This window comes from Nicotiana tabacum, chromosome 9 (assembly GCF_000715075.1).
Source record: "Nicotiana tabacum cultivar K326 chromosome 9, ASM71507v2, whole genome shotgun sequence".
NCBI lineage: Eukaryota > Viridiplantae > Streptophyta > Magnoliopsida > Solanales > Solanaceae > Nicotiana > Nicotiana tabacum.
In genome coordinates this window covers 13,674,003-13,687,555 of record NC_134088.1, presented here as the reverse complement: position 1 = coordinate 13,687,555, position 13,553 = coordinate 13,674,003, and the positions used below count along the sequence as shown (strand labels likewise).

The following is a 13,553-nucleotide window of genomic DNA, read 5'->3' as shown; positions in this document are numbered from 1 at the left end:
GGCGCCGTTTTGGGGACATTCAGCATATTTTGGACAATAATGGCATCGCCTTACTTATGACAACACAATGACATTTATGTACCCACATTTTAAATTATTTATTATCTATTTGTTTTTTTTAATAGGTGGGCCCGATGTGGGTTACCTACGTATCTCACATCCAGTGAGAATCAAACTTACGTAGTTCGTAATAAAAAGACCACTCTTAAAAGAAACACAAAATTTTTCTTCTTTTTTTTCTCCAAATTTCGGTAGTATTTTAAACTATTTTGGAAATTGTTTTTTTGGAAAACAGCCAATTTTCTTTCTCGGTACTCACATTGATTTTTCTTTTCTAAAATTTTCCTATAAGCTGGTCAACATGCAAATCCAAAACAAATGAATGCACAAGTAGCAAGTAAGATGCATCATGATGGTCTTTTTATTTCGGGTACACCTGTCCTAGACAGACCCAACCTCTGTGTTGAGTCTCCGAAGTCAAATGCACATGATGCAAACAAACGTTCCTACTAGGGATCCGGCATGAAGCTGAGTTATTCTAAGTGTAAAACCTGGGGTATACTATTCTAGACCTGGCTTACCCAAGCGGACAGCTTGAGCCGAAGTGGGGGCAACGTACCGGGAGCACGAAAGTCTACCCGGCCTAGTTACTTGGCCCAACTTCGTTCTATTTGGTATGACTTCTAACAGAAAGGTGAGCCATGTACACGTGTGCACCATAAATTCAGAAGACTCAGAAAGAAGAAGGGTTTCGTAACAGTTTTTATATACAGGTTCAGATAATATCAAAGCGGTAAAAAGCAACATTTAGCACATTAGGCCCAAACATGTGAATAAACCAGATAATAAATAAAGCCAAATATAACAATTATTCTAAGCTCAAATTCTTGAACCCTGAACCAGAGATTCTGGGTTCGATCCCCAGCAGAGTCACCAGAGCTGTCACACCTCCCTTTTTTCACTACACCCCCGAGAAGGGATATAAGTGATTAAAGGACAATCGAAGAGGGATTATTTACATTAAATTTAAAGTCGCCACTTGAGATAATTTATGGTGTCCCAAGTCACCGGTTAGAATCCCGAATCGAGGAAAATATTGACTCTGTGTTACAGTCTGCAAGCCAGAAATCCAGGTAAGGAATTCTGTTAACCTGGGAGAAGGTGTTAGGCACTCCCAATTCCGTGGTTCTAGCACGATCGCTTAACAATTTATACTTGGCTTAAAATGTTTTATTTTTTTATTACGTGTTTAGAAACTATATGCATTTTACCTTTACCGCTTTTAATTACGTGATTTACTCGTATTTAAAGAATTATCGAGTTACGCATACGTATTCTTGCGTGGTTTGGCGTGTCAAGAGTCATGTCACGCGTACGTGTACACAATTCACAACACTTAGTTTATTTTTTAAAAAAACTTAGTCAAAGTCGCGCGGACGCGTACCTTAATTTATTTTTGAAAATCGTAATTATGTCACGCGAACATGTATACAATCATGATGATTGATTTATTAAGATCATACCTAAAAGCATAGTATCAATTTGATTTTGATGTAAATATGTGAAAGCAAGATTTTCATGGATAAAAAGTGAGCTTTCCTCATTCTCGCATACTTAATAACTATGTTAATAGAAAACAAAATTATTACCACGCAAAGCAACAAATTTTGCTAATATAGAAAACTGAGCAAAACACAAAAAAAATGAAACTTTATAGTCTTTTGATATTAAGACAAAACTCCAAACAAGCTGCCTAAAATACTTTATGAATTATGTATCTTAAGCACATAATCTTTCTCTAGCACATAATCTTTCTTCTCCCTTTTTTAAAAAAATAAAATATTCCTACCAAATTAACACTTAGAAATTTCCAACTTTCATGGCTAGGCAGTTAAAATTATAAACGTTTATTCAGAGAATAAAAAAAACTTTTCTTTATGTACAAGAAACTTACTATAATATTATAAAGAAAATTTATTATAGTTTATGGTCTATTCACAAGAATGATTAGAAAAATATTTAACCGATTTATGACTTAGAGATACTATATAATTATTTCGTCCACGATTAATGATGCTCTATTATTATGAAAGTTTAGCCGAAGTTACGCGAACGTATACTCTAATTTTTTTTGGAATTGTGATCATGTCACGCGAACGTGTCCACGACTATGATAATCTATTAAACGTGCCTAAAGCAAATTATGATAATTGGTTATTTGTTGTATTTAAATCATAAGAAATTAGTAGAGGGTTATGCATTTGTAATTTTGTTTGGCACAATATGTCTCGATTTGTTCTAACTTCTATACTTAATTAGGAGAGCCATAACTTTTTAGGCTAAGTGTGGAACACCTCAATTTATTAATGAGCATGACTAATTGATTAAAAGACGTAAGAGGATTTTTACCTTTTTTTTTGCTAATGTTTAAGCTAAAATTTAAATGTCAACGGACTAGTAACAGGCGATCCATGTTTGATTATGAAAAGGCCCAGGATGATTAGAGGCCCAACGGCCAACCTGCCAGTTACTACATGACCAACGAAATAAGTAGCTGGGCTTGACGTGAACCCAGATGAAAATCCCATCGCTGAAAGGAGTTTCAGCATAACTGGGCCAAAGAAGACGACCCAGTTTCATGATCCAGCGACAATGTTTGAGGCAAATTACATCATTCAAGAAAATCTGAGTTTGAACCAATTCTGGTATTCCTTGACTCAAATGCAAAGCATACTTTAATGTTAACGTATCTTCTAAAGTGAATATGTAGTTCCTAGTAAAAATTATTTCAACAAAACGCAACAAACGATCTCCCTATCTTGCCAAAATAGAACATTCCATGCCCAAATAACAACAGACCTATCATCAATCATTACTGAAATTGAAATACTGAAGGAATCTGCCCCAGAATGTTATTATCTTTCACACAAATAACCTAGCTATCAAACACATCCAATTCTTACTTCAATTTCCATCAGAATACCTGGAAGGACCTCGAAACACATGTATATGTTTAGCAATATGGTTTTAACAAGAAATTTTCACTCTATACTCAGTCGAAAGCCCTTCTGAAATGCAAGAAACTCATACACAAACAGAAGCAGAACTAAATGACAGTTTGTCATCATTGTATCAACACATATTACACTAAGTCCAAATAAATACTCCTGAATCAACTACATTCAGACAAGGTCCAAATCCATCACTTAAAACAAATGTAATATCAAGGAAAGGAGTATACAAAATAAGCTAGACTAGGCAAACATGAAATAAATAAAGAAAGATGGCAGAATCAAGCAGTAAACAATACTAATGTTTAATCATTTTAACTTCAACTCAGTTTACAGATCTTTACACAGAGACTCAGTCAGACATCATTTTCAGTCACAGTTCAAAAGAGTACCTGGAATTCGAAAGAAACAACACAGGAAATGAGGAGGCAGTAGCAGAACAGTAGCATGAAGCAGTATTTTAGCAGCAGAGACAACCAAGAAAATCAGCTTTAACCCAAAAAATAAAATGCAATACTCAACACAGCACGACCAGAACTTCAAACAAAGATTTTACAAACTAAAATTCCCTCTATTCTAAACCCAGATGAATCGGAAAGTGTTTCAGAAATCGAAAACTTCAGAAATCCAAGAAAAGCTCAATGGAATAGTAGCAGTTTTTTTAGTAGTTTCAGTTTTTCCTCACTTCTGACTCTATCTCTTTAGCTCTTTTTTTTTGTATCTCCCCTCAGTCTATTCAGCTCTTTTAAATAGACAATTAGCTTAGTGCTTTTTCCATTACCAATTCACCTTTTCATTTCTTAATTGTCCACTAATTCAGTGCTTTTAATTAATTCGGTAATGCAATTTCTACCCTACCATTATTAGAAGTTTCTCAATTAGTGACCACTTGCATAAATCAGTCAATTATTATACACATTTAACCAAACTCAAGATAATCTTCAATTTAACCGACTAAGTTATTAGACGAGATATGATTTCCAGATTCTAAACAAACTGACCACACGAACCTATGAAACCAAGAACAAATTCATCAACATTCTGAAAAAACAAACAACGAACAGAAAATAGTTTATGCCAGAAGATTGGTCGAGTTTTCAATTGAAATCGACCAGAGAAAAGAAAAAGAGATGAGGAAAGACGAACATCAGAATAATACCAATTAAACTATAAATATAGAAAATAGGACAGAAGAACTCACCGGTCAGAAGTAACTAAAGAAAACCTTCGAATCTTCAATTTTTAAACCAAATTTTGACTTTAATTGTGTGTTCTTATCAAGAATACACAGATAAAGTCAAAATTAGATTAAATGTTCGATGAATCTTGACTTTGCAGTTTTAGGTTTCAAGCTTAGATTCATTATTCGACAAGTTCTGGTTTGATTCGAAGGTAACAGATCGTGGATTAGGGAAGATGTGGTTGTGGTGGTCAAGGGGTGTTAGTTTGGGATTGACTGGAGGTGGCGCCGCCACCGGAAGGCGAGGGTAAATGGTGGCGGCTACTAGGGTTCATAGCCTAAAATCAAGATTCGAACCGTTTTAAGGGTGTTCGAAGGAAACTAACTATGGATTATGAAAGAGGAGATCAAGGGGGTTCTGGGGTGTGAGTTTGGTGGCGAACGGAGCTGGCGCCGCCGGCGACAACCAGTGGAAATTAGGGCGGAGAGCCTCTAGGGTTTGTGGAATTTGAGAGAGATGAGGGCGACTGAGGGGGGTGGGGTCTGTTTGGACAAATATATATTGGGGTGAAATTGGATCCAGGCCGTTCAATCAAACGAGATCAACGGCTTGGATCATCTGACTAATTGGTACGTCGTCGTTTGAGTGATTTAAAGACCGGATCGGTCTCAGATTAAATGGGTCGAGGTCGGGTAATGGGCAAAGCTTTGGGCCGTTCGATCAAATGAAATTGACGGTCCAGATCAAAACGTGTCCAAACGACGTCGTTTGGTTCTGGTAGGGGTAGACCGAGTAGGGAACGGGTTGGGCTGGACTGGGGATCAGGTCTGGTTGGGTAATTGTTTGGGCTATGGGATCTTTTAGCCCAGATTTGATCTCCTCTATTTTATTAACTCTTTTTTCTTTTCTTTTCTTCTTTTTCTTTCAAAAATTAAAACTAAAATCCTAATTAAATTATAAAACACCAAATTAACTTAAAAATACTAATTAACTCTAACTAATAATTATCACAAATAATTAAATGCCAAATTAAAAGAAAATCACACAATTTGACTAAAATTACAAAAATATGTTATTATTTTTTGAATTTTCATTTTTGTAAAACACCAAATTATTAATTAATTCCAAAAAATGTAAAAATCAATATTAAATGCCAATGCTATATTTTTGTATTTTTAATGCATTAATAAAATTAAACATGCCCATAAATATATACAAACAATCAGGAAAATCACACAATAATTCCTAAAATAACACATAATTAAAGAAAAGACCTAATTTTGGGAATTAATTTGGAGTAATTCGTATGAGGCAAAAATCACGTGCTCACACCCCTGCACATTTATATGGAACTACGAGAATGCACCCGGTAGATTCCCCCAGTACTGAGTATTTACTTTTGGGACTACGGAACGGGATTTCGGTAGATCCCCGCGCACTATGAGTTGGACTACTGGACGAGATCCCGTGTGATCCATTGGATATGCACATATGGGACTACAGGATGGTATCTTGGGAGATCCCCGATTGTTATTATTGGTGCTGAGCTGTATTTCCTCTCCGTGTTTACCTTGTTTCGGTATAGTTGTTGTTGTCCTGCATATCTTGTGTTATCTTCACTACCGTACTTATTTATACTGTTCTGTTCTATACTGTTGAACTTATATTTTTTTTTAACCTCAGTAGGGCCCTGACCTTTCTCGTCACTACCCAACCGAGGTTAGGCTTGACACTTACTGGGTACCGCTGTGGTGTACTCATGCCTCTTCTGCGCATGTTTTTCATGTGCAGATCTAGATACCGCTACTCAGGCATACCATCCTTGAGGGAGGCGACTGCTTTAGAGACTTCGAGGTACATCTGCTGCGTCCGCAAACCGAGGAGTCCCTTTCTATTCTAGTTGATAAACATTGCCCTTATTTATTTTCTTTCTTATTAGATATTCTGGAGTTAGACTGTTAGATATACCAAAGGCTTGTGTTTCCGTGAGTTTCCGGGTTTTGGGATAGTGTACTTGGTTTGAGAACGTTGTGTTGTATATGCGGAGCGACATTATACTATTGTTTCCATTCAGTTATTTTGGTTTTGATTATTTCTTCTGCAAGTTTCATTTATGTTCCACATTTGTTAGGCTTACCTAGTCGTAGAGACTAGGTGCCGTCACGACAGTTCATAGAGGGCGAACAGGGGTCGTGACAAGTTGGTATCAGAGCTCTAGGTTCATAGGAGTCATGGATCACAAGCCGGTTTAATAGAGTCTCGTTGATCGGTACGGAGACGTCTATACTTATCTACAAGAGGCTATGTAACTGTTAGGAAAATTCCACTTCATTTGATTTCCTTGTCGTGCGATATTTTGACATCACAAATCTAAACTTCTGTCTTCTATTCTTTCACAGATGGTGAGGACACGTGCTACCCGAGATGATCAGGCATTCGCGCCCCCTACTACAGCCGTCAGAGGCCGGGGCCAGGTTAGAGGCCGAGGACGCGCACGTGGTATAGCCAGAACACCTGCACGAGCTACCGCCGAGGTACCACCAGTAGTTCCAGCCGGAGTCCAGACACCTGACATGCCTACTGCTACTACTACTCCAGCTCTTCAGCAGACTTTGGCACAGCTCATGAGCATGTACACCACTCTAGCTCAAGTAGGGTTGCTTCCCCTTACTGCAGCTACATCTCAGGCCGGGGGAGGAGCACAGACTCCCGCCACCCGCACTCCTGAGTAGCAAGTGCATGTTGAGCAGGCCCCTAAGATTATTCCTGTAATGCCTGCAGTGCTAGTTCAGCCCGAGGACAGGGCAGCGGCTTCCAAGGAGGAGCGGCTGAGGTTTGAAAGGTTCAAAAGGTACAAGCCTCCTATATTCAGCGGTCTAGCATCGGAGGATGCTCTAGGATTTCTAGATGAGAGTTGCCGCATTATCCATACCATGGGTATATCAAGATCGAGCGGGGTTTCTTTCACTACTTTCTAGCTTCGAGGAGTCGCCTATGAGTAGTGATGCATTTATGAGTTAGATAGTCCAATGAGGCTGCTGCACTGATTTGGACTCAGTTTTCAGATCTGTTCCTGAGAGAGTATGTTCCTCAGAGCCTTAGGGATGCATGTCGCACAGAGTTTGAGCATTTGCACCAGGGTTATATGACTGTCTCAGAGTACGCTGTACGTTACACCAGTTTGGCTAGGCATGCACCAGCCATGGTTTCTACTGTTTGCGAGAGGGTTCGCCAGTTTATTGAGGGCCTTATTCCCAGCGTTAGGTCTAGCATGGCTTGTGAGTTGGAGATGGATATTTCTTATCAGCAGGTGGTGAACATTGCTAGGAGGATTGAGGGTATGCATGCTAGGGAGAGAGAGGAGAGGGAGGCCCAAGAGGTCTTGAGAGTCAGGCCATTTCTCTGGTGCCCGTGCCCCAGCATCAGGTCGTCATGGTAGGGGTAATATGAGTCGCCCTGTTCATTCAGCTCTTCCAGCAGCCAGCGGTGTTCCAGCTCCTCCTAGACCTCAGGAGCCTTATTATGCACCACCGGTATCTAGCGCGCCTCCTATGTTGAGTGCTTTCAGAGGTCAGTCCAGCAGACCTGGCCCGAGCCAGCCACAGTCGCCACATCCTCCCAGAGCTTGTTTTGAGTGTGGTGACACACGTCATATGGTGAGGGATTGACCCAGACTTGGGAGGGGTGCACCTCCACAGACTTCTCAGTCATAGTGTGCCCCGCAGAGTTCTCAAGCTATGGTTACAGCTCTAGTTGCTACCCCGGCCTGCTCAGCCAGCTAGAGGTGGAGGTCAGGGAGGTAGAGGTCACCCTAGAGGGGGAGGTCAGGCTAGATACTATGCCCTTCCTGCCCGTACCGAGGTTGTTGCCTCCGATTCTATCATCACATGTATTATACTAGCTTGTCATAGAGATGCATCGATTCTATTCGATCCAGGCTCCACTTATTCTTATATGTCTTCTTATTTTGCTCCGCATTTGGGTGTATCCCGGGATTCTTTGAGTTCACCTATTTATGTTTCTACTTCTATGAGAGATTTTCTTGTTGTGGACCGCGTTTATCGGTTGTGTTTGGTTGCTCTTAGTGGTTTTGAGACCAGAGCCGATTTATTGTTACTCAGTATGGTTGACTTTAATAGTATCTTAGGCATGGACTGGTTGTTGCCTCATTATGCTATTCTTGATTGTCACGCAAAAATAGTGACGCTGGCTATGTCAGGTATACCGCGTGTTAAGTGGAGGTGTACTTTAGATCACACTCCTGTCACACCTCCTTTTTTACTATCCCGGGAAGGGAGTATAAGGGAGTTTTTTCCAATTTAAGTGACAATCAAAACAGGATATATTTATATTATTCATTTAGAGTCACTACTTGGGATAATTTATGGTATCCCAAGTCACCAGTTTAAATCCCGAATCAAGGAAAGATTGACTCTGTTTTATAGTCCGTGAACATAGAAATCCGGGTAAGGAATTCTGTTAACCCGGGAGAAGGTGTTAGGCATTCCTGGGTTCCGTGGTTTTAGCACGTTCGCCCAACTATTATTGTTGGCCTATTATCTGATTTTAACACATGTTTAGAACCTATTGTGCCCTTTTTAACCTTTTAACCGCTTTTATTTATTTAAAGAATTAATTCAAGATTATTTAAAACATATCACAAGCCACGCTACATGAAATGCACCCGTGATTCGTGACACGTTCTATTTAACCTTGTTGAAAATTGGAGTTGGGTCACATAAAATGCACACCCGAGTTTAAGGAAATTAATTTAAATAGGGCGCCTAAAGCAACGACGCACTTTCAAGTTTGAGAGGGCCATAGAAAATTCAACTAATGGCACACATTGATTTCTAAAGAGTAAAAATTGATTACCCGAGGGCCATGGGCTTAGGGGTTTTATTCGGCATGGCACGCCTCAAATTATTTCAAAGAGTTTTATTATTTGAAGCTATTATAATCGGGTTACCTGAAATGCACCCCCGAATTGAGATTCACGTATCGTAACCATGCCACAGGAACCAAACCCATGACCATGATAACTTATTAATCATGCCCAAAGCAGAACTACAACGTTCAAAATTGTTTAACACCTAAGTTTGAGATGAAAGACGAAGTTCATCCGTTATGGGATAATGATTATGGGAAAAGTGTAACATTGGATTGCTTGTTCATTTTTGAAGAATTGGACTTGACAATTAGTAAGGATTTCCACGACACAACATTGTGCTTTTTTCATTCTTGTATTTTGGATTCAAAAATCAAAATTAAGCAATTAGGTTCTTAAGACCAAAGTAACAACACACAATAGTAGCATTACGTTTCCTACCCATAACTAATGGCCTAAACCCATGATGATCCCTTACGGCAACCAACTTATCCTTAGTAACACACACCATAGAATAAGCACCTTCAATTTTTTACGTCATGGGCAATAAACAAAGGAACTAAATTACAGATACAGAAACATTCAGAAACAAATCATTCATAAATAGGGTAAACAGAACAAACGAAGTAAAAGAAGAAATCTCACATTGAACCTTCATATAAATGGAATTAATCACTGTTAATCCGACCAAAAATAGAAACCTCAAACAGAACTGCGATCCAAACCTCGAAGCTCGCCGAAACCGTGACAAACTTCCACCATGGGCCTCGTCGGCACCTCGGATTTGCTCGATTTCTTTTAGAGATGCGACTGTGTGTGTGTAGGATGGTGGGAGTGAGGCTGCTGGGAGCTCGATGGCTATGGTGTTAGGATCTCGGAAACAAGAGGGGGGCTGGTTTTGTCGCAAACAATTGAATGGTTTGATTTTTTTTGGAGTTGCGGCTTTCCAGCCTTAGGCGTTGCTTTCTTCAATGTCTATCTCTTAGAGTCTTAGACATTTTTTGGCATTTTCTTTTATCTGTTCCGAGGACCAAAGTGCAGATGATGCTTGTGTCTAGGCTTCGTATTTTTCTGTATTGTTCAGCTGAAGAAGATGAAGTCGGGGGTGGGGGTTGTTTTTGTGTATTGCGGCGCTGATCCTCTTAGGGATCTAGGCCTGATTTTTTGTTCTCTTTTCAGTTCCCCCTCTTAGCTCTAGGGATCTAGGTATTTGTAGGGTTTTCTAGGTTAAGAGGTATGAGCCAAGGAATTATGGGCTTGGAAATTATGGGCCTTTATGACTAGTTTTGTTTAAAATTGGCTTAATTAACTAAAAATCTATCCACATAGAAATATTACCAAAAATATTAATTAACCCTACTTATGTAAAAATAATTATTAAAATAAGACTGCCCGTTAAAACAAAAATATTTTTTGGTATTTTTCAAGATTAAAAATGACTACAAAACCATAATGAAACTATTTTTGTAATTTTCGTTTTTTGTAATAAAATAAAGTACAAGAGTCAAAATTAGTTGAGATAGCAATATTAGGCCTAAATTAAATATTTACATGCTAAAATATGAAAAATCTTGGGAAGGGTCAAAAATCCCATGTCTACAGCTGCCCCTCTTTGACTGGAAACGCGAAGAGTTTTCGGACAAAGAATGAGTAGACAGGTTTTTTGACCCGACCCTTATTTAAGGAGACCAAAACTAAGAGAAAAGGGGAATGTGGCCGAGCCCTGGTATCTGAGCTGCTTACATATCCTTGGCTATAAAGGAATCAGGCCACGTGTAGTTCAGAGGTGAGTGAGATGATGGAGTATACCGAGGTGGAGAGCCGGTCGAGGTGCCGTTCCACCGAGGTTCCGGTCCGTTGTCCTGTTATTACATCAAAAATCAAAACATGAAAAAGACTAGCTAAGCATGTCAACTACGAGTTACAAGATTCCTATCTATAAGTCTTCTGAAGCTTGATCTTGATTCTTGAGTAGTTCTTCATGCAGACTTTAGATTTGAACCTTGACGCTTGCTAGTTGCAGGTGCTAGTTCATTTTTTTCCAGCTTTTCGGATCAAAACTGGCCACCACACCTTTGTTCTCCAGGTGGGCTCCTGATTGTTGTCTTCCTTCGAACATTTCTGCTTCCCTTTGTTCTCCAGGTGGGCTCTTGATTACCAACACTTGCACTACTTTTCCTCGAAACTTGAACTACTTCCCTTTGTTCTTCAGGTGGGCTCCTGATTGTTGATCTCCTTTGAACCTTACTGCTTTCCCTTTGTTCTCCAGGTGGGCTCCTGATTTCTGAACTCCTTTGAACCTTGTTGCTTTCCCTTTGTTCTCTAGGTGGGCTCCTGATTGTTGAACACTTGCACTGCTTTTCCTTGAAACTTGAACTGCTTCCCTTTGTTCTCCAGGTGGGCTCCTGATTGCTGAACTCCTTTGAATGTTGATGCTTTCCCTTTGGTTCTCCAGGTGGGCTCCTGATTGTTGAGCTCCTTTGAATCTTGTTGTTTCCCTTTATTCTTCAGGTGGGTTCCTGATTGCTGAACTCTTGCACTGTTTTGCCTTGAAACATGAATTGCTTCCCTTTGTTCTCCAGGTGGGCTCCTGATTGCTGAACTCCTGAACCTTGTTGTTTTCCCTTTGTTCTCCAGGTGAGCTCCTAAATGCTGAACACTTGCATTGCTTTTCCTTGAAACTTGAACTGCTTCCCTTTGTTCTCCAGGCGATCTCCTGATTGCTATCTTCATTTGAACATTGCTGCTTTCCTTCGTTCTACAGGTGAGCTCCTAATTACCAACACTTGCGCTGTTTTTCCTTGAAACATGAACTGCTTCCCTTTGTTCTTCAGGTGGGCTCCTGATTGCTGAACTCCTTTGAACCTCGTTGCTTCCTTTCGTTCTCCAGGTGGGCTCCTGATTGTTGTCTTCCTTTGAACATTGTTGCTTCCCTTCGTTCTCCAGGTGGGCTCCTGATTGTTGTCTTCCTTTGATCATTGCTGCTTCTATTTGTTCTCCAGGTGGGCTCCTTATTACCAACACTTGCGCTACTTTTCCTCAAAACTTGAACTGCTTCCCTTTGTTTTCCAGGTAGGTGCCTGATTTTCAACTCGAACTGACTCCTCTGAAACTGTTGCTTTCCCTTTGTTCTCCAGGTGGGAGCCTGATTGCCGAACTCGAACTGACTCCTCTGAGATTGCTGCTTTTCTTTGAACCTAATTACAAAAAAACAAACAAACAAAAGATATTTTTCTGCCCTAGTTTGATATTGGGAGCATCTGTGAGTAGAACAAATTCTAAACTAAAATCTTTTATCCTGAAAATTTTTGAACCAAACCTTATCTCAAAAGTGAAAAGCTTAGATGCCAAATTACACTTCCCAAAAGTAGCCCTCTCGTCTGACCTTGTCATTTAAGAGGGTCTCAAAACTTACCAAATCCTGTTATCCAGAAAGGTACTGGAATTCACTAACAAGCCTGTCTGGTACCTGCTTTCCAAACGGAGGGTTTCTCCGGAACAAACAAAATTTCCTGCCTCTATTTCAATCAAAGAAAATTTGTGAATTTAAACATGGTGGTTGGTTTGTGGCCCTGAACTTTGAGGACTATTGCTCCTTCACTTCCCATGGTAACTTCGGTTTCAACTCGACAGACCTTGCCTGTTTATTGACTGACCACTTTTCTCTATCACCTTTATCACGGAGAATACCCTTGATCCGTTCAAACCTAATACCATTCATCTGTTGCATTGTGCTCATGCATTGACATATACTGAACCTTTGTGTTTCACATGAAACCCAAAGCACATTAATATTTACCAACTCGATGCACTTGCTGTTCTTTTCCTGGCCTTTTCCCTAAGGTCTATTGCTCCTTCACTTGCCATGATAGCTTTGATTTCCACTTGGAAGACCTTGCTTGTTATTGGTTAACCACTTTCTCGGTTAACCTTATCACAGAAAATACCTCTGATTCGTTCAAACCCAAGCCCTCTATCTGTTGCATTGTGCTCATGAATTGACATATACCAAACCTTCGTATTTCACATGAATCCCAAAACACGTTGATGGTTGCCAACTCAGTGCGCATGCTGTTCTTTCCTGACTTATGCTGTTTTGATGTGCTAGCCAGATACCGTCTTGTGCAATTGGAAAGCTGATGGAAAATTTTGAAGCCATTTCTCACTTGTTTTGACCAAACAAACTCGGGAAGAGGAAGTAAACAAGACAAAAGGAACAGATTAAAGGACAATGGAAAGAGATGATTCCTAACAAGAAAACTACAAAGTAGAAACTTATCGGATGTGGATACCAACTCTAATGACCATGACATGTACATTTGGATTAAGTTGCCTAATCTGTCAAGCAAGTCTGATGTTCAACTCTTGTTATACCCCTAAACCGTGAAACTAGGCTTCAATGTTCTGATTATCCAATCTGATTCACGATCCTTATTCGACTTGTAGAACCCGAAGGTTTTTCACCATCCAGCC

At 39.8% G+C, this 13,553-nt stretch overlaps 1 long non-coding RNA gene across 1 annotated transcript; it reads right to left on the bottom strand.

The window, feature by feature from the left end:
• Positions 1 to 2,731: 2,731 nt before the first annotated feature.
• On the bottom strand, positions 2,732 to 10,260 carry LOC142164181 (uncharacterized). The gene is made up of 2 exons (XR_012694748.1): positions 9,726 to 10,260; positions 2,732 to 3,403 (listed from the first exon to the last, which is right to left on the bottom strand). It is a non-coding gene; the product is annotated as an uncharacterized LOC142164181 (long non-coding RNA).
• Between the last annotated feature and the right edge of the window lie 3,293 nt (positions 10,261 to 13,553).